Consider the following 11,618-nt stretch of genomic DNA (forward strand, 5'->3'; position numbering starts at 1 on the left):
GCTTTGTACGATATGTTTATATGTACATAGGTTGTGAGGAGTAGCTTGTTTGCGCATCATGTAGGGACTGGGAGAAGTGCACTAGCCTAAATAACATGTCAGGAATATGTACGCATATCCTGAGTGATGTAGTGTATAATTATCGCCTGCGTGTAAGATATGTAATGAGCAGTCCTTCTCCGTGCGCAATCAATTTGTTTTCTTGAGAAATCCTGGAGCATTTAATTTATTTACCGTCTTTGTGCATTTATTGATTTTTGCGACCCTTTTCACTTTCTTATGAGTTTTACAAAATATATGCCCAGAGTAAAAAATGTCTCGTCCTTGGACGCGCTCCATGCCAACACCGCCAGAGGAAAATTATGGCACTCAACCGGGCAACAATTTCACACAGGGACAGTCGAGTCAACAGGACAGTGAAACAGCATTTTCCCAAATGTGCCGCCTTTATGAACAAAGTCAGCAACAACATCAGGAAATAATGAACCAAGTCATCAATATGGGAAATCACCGTGGACAGTATCAGCAGCAATCCAAGTTATCTGAGCTACAGAAGACGCGTCCCCAAACATTTTCTCATACTGACAAACCTCTTGAGGCCAAGGACTGGCTTCGAGACATGGAAAGAAAATTAATTATTGCACAATGTTCAGACCTTGAGAAAGTACTATATGCACCACACTATCTCACTGGAGCAGCTGCATCATGGTGGGAAAATTTCCTACACATGCACCCTAACGAAAATGATATAACCTGGGAGGATTTCACAGAAGGTTTTCGCGAGGCACACATTCCTAAAAGTCTTATGAAGATCAAGAAGAGAGAGTTCGATGACCTCAAACAAAGGGCCATGACGGTGTCAGAATACCACGGACAGTTTACTCTGTTGTCTCGCTATGCCAACGAAGAGCGTATGACTGAAAGTAAGAAGATGGAGAAATTCCTAGACGGTCTGGCGCCCGCGCTTAAATGCCAGCTGGTTGTGCACACCTTCCCAGATTTTAAAACGCTGGTGGATAAGGCCATTACCTTGGAAAATGAGAGACGCAGCTTGGAGGATTTCCGCAAGCGAAAAAGGGACCAGACTACTCTTGCTCGCAACCACCGAAGCAAGACGGATTTTCAGAAAGGTGGGACACACAAACCCACGACAAACGTCTCACGCCCAATCAAGAATTTCCATGCAAGGGACAAGGAGTTCACATATCGCCCAGGCGTTACTTGCTATGCTTGTGGAGAGGAAGGGCACTATGCCAAGCAGTGCCCCAAGCCAAGGAACTCGACCCCAAAGCCGAACAAAGGTGGCAATAATTCAGCGCCCAAGCGAAACAATTTCAACCCCAATAACAACCACAGGAAGGGTCATCTGAACCACGTGACCAAAGAAGAAGCACAGAATGCCCCGGATATCGTACTCGGTGCGTTTCCTGTCAACACAATACCTGCCATGGTTTTGTTTGATTCTGGAGCTTCTCACTCATTCATTTCGAAAAGTTTTGCTCTGCAAAATAGTTTTTCGATATTTCCCTTGGAAAAATCCATGATCATCAAGTCCCCTGGGATTGAGCAAGTTACTCAGAGTTACTGCCAAGGTGTGGTTATTGAGTTTGAAGGATTGAAGTTTCACGCCAACCTTATTGTATTGGAAAATAAAGGACTGGATGTCATCCTAGGGATGGATTGGTTAACCACCAACAAAGGTTTTATTGACTTTTTCAACCGGACCGTAATTCTCACCCACCACCACGGGAAGACAATAAGAGTTTCAGCCAAAGAGAGAAAAATATCCCGGCAACCGAGATTAAACAAGGTGGACGTTTCTGAATTAAGCAAGGTTCCAGTAGTGTGTGAGTTTCCAGATGTATTTCCCGAAGAACTACCAGGCATGCCACCAGATCAAGAGATAGAATTCAGCATTGAGCTAGCACCCGGAACCACCCCCATATACAAGAAACCATACAGAATGGCACCATCCGAGTTGGTAGAATTGAAGAAGCAAATAAAAGAATTACTGGACAAAGGATATATTCGAGCCAGCTCCTCACCTTGGGGTTCACCAATTTTATTTTCCAAAAAGAAGGATGGAACACTGAGATTGTGTATAGACTATCGAGCACTTAACATGGTCACGATCAAGAACAAATACCCGATGCCACGGATAAATGATTTATTTGATCAGCTCGCTCAGGCCAAGGTCTTCTCAAAAATTGACTTAAGGTCGGGATACCATCAATTAAAAGTACGAACAGAGGATATCCCCAAGACAGCCTTCACCTCCAGATACAGATTGTATGAGTTCACAGTAATGCCATTTGGACTAACAAACGCCCACGCATATTTTGTTCACCTCATGAACAAAATATTTATGAAGTTTATGGACAAGTTTGTTGTGGTATTCATCGACGATATTCTGATATACTCCAAGACACCAGAAGAGCACGCAGAACATCTCAGAATTGTACTAGGAGAACTCAGGAAACATCAATTGTACGCCAAGTTCAGCAAGTGTGAATTTTGGCTAAGACAGGTAGGTTTTCTGGGCCACGTACTGACCCAAGAAGGTATTGCCGTAGACCCGGAAAAAGTCAAGGCCGTACTTGGCTGGAAACCACCAGCCAGCGTAACGGACGTACGAAGTTTCTTGGGAATGGCAGGATACTATCGAAGATTTATTGAAGGATTCTCCACCATAGCCAAGCCAATGACGCAGTTACTCAAGAAAGACAAGAAGTTTGAATGGACAGAAGCTTGCGAGAAAAGTTTCCAAGAACTAAAAAGGAAATTAACGACAGCACCAGTATTAATTGTGCCCAACATACACAAGAATTTTGAAGTGTATTGTGACGCATCCCGAAGGGGTCTCGGATGCGTATTGATGCAAGAAGGCAAAGTTGTCGCATACGCTTCAAGGCAACTTCGCAAGCTTGAAGAAAATTATCCCACTCATGACTTAGAATTGGCAGCAGTCATTCATGCACTTAAGGGATGGAGGCATTTCTTACATGGAAATCGTTGTGAAATATATACGGACCATAAAAGTCTCAAGTATATTTTCACACAGCCAGAACTCAATTTACGGCAACGACGCTGGTTGGAATTGGTAAAAGATTATGATGTTGGTATCCACTATCATCCAGGAAAAGCAAATGTAGTGGCAGATGCTCTCAGTCAGAACCCCAGCTCGGACGACAACAGTCTGCAAGGCTTGAGACCTGAATTCCAACAAGAGTTTGCCAAACTCAACTTGATGATGGTCGCGGAAGGCACCATAAAAAATTTGGAAGTGCAACCTAACCTTGTGGAGAGGATTAAAGAAACTCAGCATGGACACCCCAGCATCGAAGGCATAAAAAGAAAGGTGAGTATGGACAAGGCCTCGGAATTTGTCATAGACGATGAGGGAACATTATGGTACGGAGACAGACTCTGCGTGCCAAATATAGAGGAACTCAAACAACAAATTCTAGCTGAAGCCCACACCGCCCCATATTCGATCCACCCTAGAGGAACCAAAATGTATAAGGACATTCAGGGAAGATTTTGGTGGCACGGTATGAAGAGGGATATAGCCACCTTCATTGCATGTTGCGATTCTTGTCAGCGCATAAAAGCTGAGCATCAAAGACCAGCCGGACTACTGCAACCGAACAGAATACCTGAGTGGAAATGGGACGAAATAGGGATGGATTTCATTGTCGTACTACCTCGGTCACAACGCGAGAATGATGCCATATGGGTCATCACCGATAGATTAACCAAGGTGGCACATTTCATTCCAGTGAAGACAACCCACACCACTCAGAAGCTTGCCAGGATTTATCTCTCCCGTATAGTTTGTCTGCATGGAGTTCCGAAAACTATAATATCCGACAGAGGCACTCAGTTCGTCTCGAGATTCTGGGATCATTTACAACAGGCTCTGGGAACTCAGCTAGCATTCAGTACAGCCTACCACCCCCAGGCTGATGGACAAACTGAACGTGTGAACCAAATTCTAGAGGACATGCTGAGGGCATGTGTCCTCACCTATGGAACCAGTTGGGAAGAAAGCCTGCCATATGCCGAGTTCGCATACAACAACAGTTACCAAGCCAGCCTGCAAATGGCACCATTTGAAGCTTTGTACGGGCGGAGATGTCGTACCCCGCTAAATTGGTCAGAGACCGGAGACAACCGTATCTTCGGCCCAGACATGCTCAAAGAAGCCGAGGAAAAGGTCAAGCTAATCAGGGACCGACTCAAGACAGCTCAAAGCCGACAGAAGAGTTATTACGATCGGAAACATTGTGGGGTCAGATTCGAACCCGGTGAGTTTGTATACCTACGAGTATCTCCTATGAGGGGCCTGCAACGATTCAAGATTAAGGGAAAGCTAGCACCAAGATTCATCGGACCATTCTGTATAGTGGCACGAAGGGGCACTGTAGCCTACCAGCTAGACTTACCCGAAGAATTATCCGATGTCCACGACGTGTTCCACGTCTCGCAATTGAGGAAGTGCGTAAGCAACCCAGAGAAGCAAGTATCCCATGAGAACATTGACGTGCAGCCAGACCTCACCTATCAGGAACATCCAGTAAAAATATTAGAGGAGTCTAAAAGGAGGACCCGACAGAAAACCATCAAGTTTTTCAGAGTTCAGTGGAGCAATCACACCGAGAGTGAAGCCACTTGGGAAAGAGAGGATTTCCTTCGGGCAGAGCACCCACACTTATTTGAGGATCAGCTGAAATCTCGGGGACGAGATTTTTCCTAAGGGGGTAGGTGTTGTGACACTCCAAAAATTTTCATTTGGTTTTCAGCAAAAACTATGTTGGATTTGAAGAAGGTCATTTAAATTCTTCCAAAAACCTCTCTCTCAAAACTTTTTCCCCCTTGGCAAGGATTTTATTTTGGTATCTTCTTCAGCCTTGGTGTTTGGTTATTTTTAAAACCTTTCTTCTGATTGTTTCCTTCTCAAATATATTTTTGGAATTTAATTATTTTCTTTTAAGAAGAAATCACTATGAGTATTGGGGCTTCTTTCATTTTTGAAACCACCCATGGTTTTACCATGTCTCTTGTGGTAAATCTTTCCAAAACCCCTTCCCCCCCACTTTGGGGCAATCCAAACTTTCTGTTCCAACAAGTCCAACCCATTTTTGGATTTTATTTCTTTTATTCTATTCCCCAAAACAAATATGTCATTTATTTTAAGCCTAGGTGATTTGCAAAGCAAGTACCTATTTGCCTTTGAGTTTTGATCTCAAACCAACTCCTCTAGATAGTCCTTAGCACCCACAACCTAGAACCATCAAGATCCACTCTTCTTCTTTTCAAAATTTTCAAGTTTCAGCCTCTGCAAGTTTGGACCAGATTTGTCAAATTTGGTGAAATTCATATTTCCTCTTCTCCAAAAATTCTACCAAAATTCAGGCAGCCCCCAGATGCAATGAGAGGCCACCCCACCAAAAATCAGCTCAAGGAAAATTCTTCTCATGCCAAAATCATTTCGTCGAACACTTGGCCGGCACTGTTCCTGCACACTTTCAGAAAATTCAGAATTTCAGATTTCAATCAGTGTCGTTTTTCGTCAGTGACTTGTCATCGATCACCAGTGCACCCTGGCACTTTGCGCTCGGCCTCTCCTCCCTGGCCAGAGCACCGCACGCCCCCTTGGACGGGCACAGGCGTCGGTGGTGGCGAGCATCGCCGGAGGTGGCGGCCAGCGAGAGCCCGTGCCAGCTCGCTACGCCGTTCGGCGCCGCCCAACGCGCTCCCTAGCCCTCCGCGTGGCCTCATGCATGCCAGCGCACACCGCAGCACCGTCGCCGTGGCCCGGCAAGCACAGGACACGCCCTCTGCCGCCGACGGGCCCGCGCCGCCCCGTTTCGTCGAATCCACCCAGGGCTCCTAATCCAAGCTCGTTTAGCGCCTAAACGGAACCAGTGGAACTCCACGTTGACGCCCAACTCCCTAAACTTCCCCGACCAAGCTCTGCGCCACCGTAACCTTCGCCGGAGAACTCCGTTCACGGCCACCGCCTCGGATCGCCTATAAAAAGGGGCCCCGAGCTCGCTCACGAGCACACACCATCACTGCACCTCTCCAGGACCCCGCCAAGCCACCAGGAGGACCTCGAGGAGGTCTCCTCCCCCAACTCCGGCCGCCCCGATCCGCCTCGGCCACCAGCTCGAATCGCTTCGCTCTCCCCGACGAGATCCCGCTCCACCCGAGCCGCCGTCCGCCGGAGCAAGGGCCGCCGTCGACGTAGAGCTCGCCGGCGACCACCACCACCGCCCACCGACGCGGAAGGACATGCTGAGCTCGGAGATACCGAAGGAGGTGATGGAACCGCGAACTTCACCGAGCTAGGCTCCGACTACTCTGAACCAGGCAAACATGTTTGAACTTTTGATATGATGAGTGTCTTTGGCATGTTTGCATTAAGTAGTTTCATGGCATGTTTATGAGCATATCAATGAATGTCATATTACATGCAAAGTTGAGGCAAGTGAGTTTCAAAAATCCATAAGTTGTTGGATGTGAGTTTGCATGGCCATGTGATGGCATGAGAATGGGTAAGATGGCAGTGTTGTAGCATGCCAGTCTTATGCCAGACTATTTGACTCTAGTGTCAACATGAATCAGTCCAGTTTCCATCCGTTTTCCCTTCCTGTACTACCACATGTTTTCCGCAAGGAATATGGCTTAGTAAGTTGTAAACCGCTTTCCTGGTACACACCAAATCGAGAGGCCGTGATGATGGTTCCATGGCCCTGGATTAAAGCCAGTCATCCGGTCAGGGGGCATGGGTGTTTCCAGTTGGGGCCGAGAGGGAGCACCCCTTAGAGCGCGCGTATATAAATTTGATCCCATGCTATTCGAGATTGTGATCTCCCCGTCTCAAAGTTTTTCTTGAACGCTGTCTAGGGTGATTCCTGGCATCGTGAGGTGGGATGGGTGTGTACTGGATAGATGTGTTTCTTCCGAAATACCGTAAACGGAACTAGTCCTTCGTGACTACAGAAATCCATTGGCTGTGGGTAATTTAGTACAAACTCTGCAGAGTCAAAAATCCTTGAATCATCTTATCCATGTCCAAGTACTGTGTTCAACTTATCTTGTCAAATGTCAGTCTCAGTGACAAAAACTCCGGTGAACCACATAAGTGTTAAGTCCGGTTAAATGTTTATTCCTGTGGATGGACTAACCCGTTTATTATTATGTGTTGAATATCTCCAATGAGTATTATATCTTTGTGAGTTTAACAGATATGAATAATGAAATTTAAGCCCTTTCTGCGATGTCGCTTAGACGTCCGACTGTGGCCCAATTGTTCTTTACTTTTGATATAAGCCCTTTCTGTGATGTCGCTCAGACGTCCGACTGTGGCACGCTTGTTATTTACTTTTGATATAAGCCCTTTCTGTGATGTCGCTCAGACGTCCGACTGTGGCACGCTTGTTATTTACTTTCGATATAAGCCCTTTCTGCGATGTCGCTCAGACGTCCGACTGTGGCACGCTTGTTATTTACTTGCGATATAAGCCCTTTCTGCGATGTCGCTCAGACGTCCGACTGTGGCACGCATGTCATTTTCTTTTCAATATAAGCCCTTTACGTGGTGTCGCTTAGACGCCCGACTGCGGCATGATTATTTATTTGTTCACCCTTCGAGGCGTCGCTCCAGACACCCGATCGGTTTTCAGTTATTTTGTTGAGATTTCGGGAAGACTACCGCCCGACTCCCTTTTTACTTACCATGTTGTGCCAATATTTATTAAATTGAATGTGCATTAATAATTACTCATGACGCATTCATGCATGCATTTATTATATCTTATGTGCGAACTGTCTTGCGAGTACTTTCACAGTACTCACCTGGCTTGTTGATTTGGCCAGATGTTGACGAAGGCGATCTCTTGGATGAAGAGTTCGATAGCGAGTCCGACGCCTAGAGGAGTCCCAGTCAGTCTCATGCGACCCTGGATTTGGTCTCTGTATTATATCCGCTTCCGCTACTCGAATAAATTCATCGAGCCTCACCTCGACGCTCGATGAGCTGCCAGTTTAGGAGTCGTGTTATCCACTCCACTGTGATATTCCACCACCACTTTTATCTCGAGTCAGTAGTATGCCACCACACCTTTGTGTCATATCCGCCATTATGTATAATTATTGGCGTGCTTGTAATAATTTATTGAGCAGCCTTAGCTCGACCTTGTAAAATATTATATGCTACTGGCTTACTGTATCAAGAATTTTGTCTACCAGTAAGGAGGATTTTCCTCATACTGGACTCAAAAGATCGGTTTCTCAATAAGCATTTTATTGGAAAACCGGTCGTGACAGTCTGCATGTGGTGATCTGCACATATTATGAACATACATACTAAGGCTTTAGTTCAAATAAATTAGTCCTATTGAATTAGTAATGTACTGTGCTGATTATTAGTCCGACCATGTAAGTACAAGAAAATCAATACAGTAGTGCAAGGTCATACAACAAAACTGGTCCTACAAAACTAATTCTTTTAGTGTTCAGAATTTATCACCTCAAATTTGTTAGAACCGTACAGGCCAAAAACATTTTCTGCAAATACAATATATGCAGAACTTGGTTCTGTTTACAGTACACATGCCTGCAAGCTTAGCTGCTTCAGTTCGCTGGGAATTACCTAGTCAGTCAGGCTCCTTTAGTTCTACAAAATTAAAACATATACTGAGATCTGTTCAAGGCCCTTCTTAAAAAATAGCTATATTAGACAGTTCCCAAATTCAACAAAAGGTGGGTTCAGCCATGCGTACTATCAAAGACCTAACCACCTGAATTTAAAGCAAGATGATAGTTTTATGTACGACCAAACAAGGGCGCAGGTGACAAGATCTCTGCAAAAATCAAGCCATTCAAATGCATTTGAGATCAAAATACATCATGCAGGGACAAATGGTATTAGCTACGTTGTCGTTATTCTACTTTGTTTCTTGAGCAGCGACTCAATTAATATTCTCACTGATCCAGTTTACTCAAGAACTTCTGAACCAGTTCCAGGTCTCCTATGGACTAAGGTACTCTAGCTGCTTGCATCTTTCAGAAGGTCTAATTAGAACCAACTCTATGGGTGGTTTATCTTTTTAGAACTATTAGCATTCACTCAGTGGAGAAGTGCAAGCAGGAGCTGACTTCAGTTGGAATAAGTGTGCTAGAAAATGTGGCCAATAGATTGTACGTCGGCAAAGTACGAACTGAAACACTTGAGGATCCCAGTTTTAAAAGTGGATGTTAAATTCAGACCTTATCAATGCAGGGTGTGAATCCCAAACACTAAACACGATCTGCAGGCATAAAAAGAAACAAATAATCTTTAGATTCTCCCCTGCAGAATAGTAAAATAATAACATTTTGATTCCTGGACAACTCCTTCCTCCAAATAACATTCAGGTGACCCTTCTCCACTCTCAAATCCTCCTTCTGGGGCCGAAGATTTGGAGGGCCGCATCTCAGATTCTCAAATAGATAATAGAGCAAGTAGAAACCAATCCAATCCAATCCTCCTGCAGCAGCAGAGAGGGAGCTGCACGAGCGCGAACACGAACAGAGGACAACAACCATCCGCTTGTGTGAGAAATCTGAATCAGAGGACCAAATCGAATAGAGACAGACGCGTGGAGGAGGTGAAGAGGGACGAGAGGGCACCTTGACGAGCTCCGTGGCGTCGACGTCCCGAGAAGAAGCACACGGACGGGGGACGGCCGGTGGGCAGAGCGATCGCTCACGGATGGGAAGCTCGGGCGCGGGCTCAGCGGCCTCGCGGCACCGACGAGGGGAGGAAGTGGCAGCTGATGCCGGCCATTGTCGTGGCTCTCCCTGTCGACTGCCGCTCGCTTCGCCCCACCGCTTCCCGCTGTCCACCCCGTCGTGGCTCTCCACCTCTCCCTGCCGGCTGTCGCTCGCTTCTCCCCACCGCTTCCCGCTGTTCACCCCTGCTCTCAATGGAGACGACCTGAGCCCGATCTGGACCAGGCGACGACCTGAGCCCGATCTGGACCAGGCGCCGTCGAAGGAGGAGGGAGGTGGAGGGGCTATGCCGAGGGAGAGGAAGAGGAAGAGAAGGAGGCGGCGGGAGGAAGCGAGCGCTCGGGAATAAAAGGAGACGTGGCCACGGCCGCTAGTTGGGCGCACTGGCTCATCCTTTATATGTTCAACTAGATGACCCGTTGCGCCAATGGCGCAAAGGCTGAGAGCAAGACATGTATTAAAAGAGTGCACATAAAAATATTCAGACACAGATTGTGAAAATAAGCACACACTGCTAGTAGATAGATACCTAGTGATGATACATAGTGTTCAAAGAAAGATGACCCGTCGCGTCCATTGCGCAAAAAGCAAGAGCGACCAAGTTTTCAAACCATGCGTGTGGCTTTTTTAGAACAAACCATTGCGCCCCTCATGCAAAAAGCAAAAGCAAACCAGTATTCAAACCATGCAAGTGAGATTTGTTTAAATACTGATAATCAAATCCTTGAAGCATAAGAAAATAGATACTTAGGTAGCATGTTCATACGTAGTGAATTTTAACACAAGTTTTGGAACCATCGCATGTGCAAGTAAGAGTGGTCTAAAGACTGATAATATAATCTCAAAAAAATATGTACGTCTATATAGCAGTAGCATGATAGCCCAAAAGAAAGTTATGAACACAGTCCTGATTGCTTATTTACATTGGCCTTAGAAAAGGTCAGCACATCACATAAAATAAGAAATATGGTACACGATGTAACCCTTTTTATATGAAAAAATAAAAAAGCCTTATCTTTCAAAATATATACTTCAATATGCATAATTTGCTATGTTATTCAGGTAACATGGGGGGATAATTGGATCTAAACCAAAAGATATTTTCATACAATGTCCTTTATTTTATAGTTAGAATTTTATATACAAAAGTAGTGTAGTTAGCATCATGAACAATAATTTTGATTTATGAATATAGGATTATTCCTCTCCTATTGTTACATATGAGCATATCTTTAGATAGGACTGCTTTCAAACTATCTAAATTACCTCATTTGGTAATAAACATCAGTGGAAATCTCAGGAACACGATAATAATAGGATTGGTTATAAAGGTAAGATGTGCTAGAAATGCTCCTTTGGAAACAAAAATGTGGGTATATTTTTTTAGTTATTGCTCAGAAGCACATGCCCAGGATGTTGCCTCGGAAACTTCCTCCTGCAAGTACCCAATCGCTATATCATCTGCATATTATCTGAAAATGTTAAGATGAAAAAGGGGTATAGACAAATCGTTGTGTATTAGCATGAAGTCTTGGCTTGAACAAAGTCCTCACAAGGCTATTTTGTCCCATCAGAGAGCATCAAGTATTTTGCTATAATGTAAAGTATAATTTAATCAACTATCTAGATAAATAGGCTTCTTCTCATAAATGATCCAAACTGGCAAACTATGAGTTGATGAAGATGCAGATCTTTAGTTTCTAGTACCAACTGATTGAGTATGCAAAGCTAGATGGAACAGAGAAACAATAGCCCAAGTAACTGTTTTGATGTTGAAAAAGCATGCCCCATGAAATGTATTAACATAGGAATTGGTAAAATGAAGTAAGAATTGTTGC

The sequence above is a fragment of the Triticum urartu genome, chromosome 3A (genome assembly GCF_056163025.1).
Source record: "Triticum urartu cultivar PI428250 chromosome 3A, HENAU_Tu73, whole genome shotgun sequence".
Taxonomy (NCBI): Eukaryota; Viridiplantae; Streptophyta; class Magnoliopsida; order Poales; family Poaceae; genus Triticum; species Triticum urartu.